The following is a 248-nucleotide window of genomic DNA, read 5'->3' as shown; positions in this document are numbered from 1 at the left end:
GCAGAAACAAGCACGGCACGCAAAAAAAGAAGCAATTTCTATCCCAGTGATTCATCCGTTCCTGAAGCCCATGTTATAAGAAGACCACAGACATTTTGGCAACAAAGAGACAGTACACAACATCACTATTAATAACTCCGGCTTTACGAAGGTACTGCTCAACGTGTCTCGGCGTTCAGATCTGATTCTTTAATTTTAAGAAAGGAACAGGACAAGGAATAACTGTGAGAGGGAAGTCGAGTCACTTC

At 42.3% G+C, this 248-nt stretch overlaps 1 long non-coding RNA gene across 2 annotated transcripts in view; it reads right to left on the bottom strand.

The window, feature by feature from the left end:
• The window catches only part of LOC119584995, a 21,225-nt gene extending 21,011 nt beyond the window's left edge, over positions 1 to 214 (bottom strand). The window contains exon 1 of one of the 2 annotated variants that reach the window (XR_005229862.1): positions 148 to 214. This is a non-coding gene — a long non-coding RNA (uncharacterized LOC119584995). Of the gene's footprint in view, positions 1 to 136 lie in introns of both variants that reach the window. The other variant, XR_005229863.1, reaches the window with a different exon arrangement.
• Between the last annotated feature and the right edge of the window lie 34 nt (positions 215 to 248).

This window comes from Penaeus monodon, chromosome 19 (genome assembly GCF_015228065.2).
Source record: "Penaeus monodon isolate SGIC_2016 chromosome 19, NSTDA_Pmon_1, whole genome shotgun sequence".
NCBI classification, from domain to species: domain Eukaryota; kingdom Metazoa; phylum Arthropoda; class Malacostraca; order Decapoda; family Penaeidae; genus Penaeus; species Penaeus monodon.
This window is presented reverse-complemented; position numbering and strand designations above follow the sequence as displayed.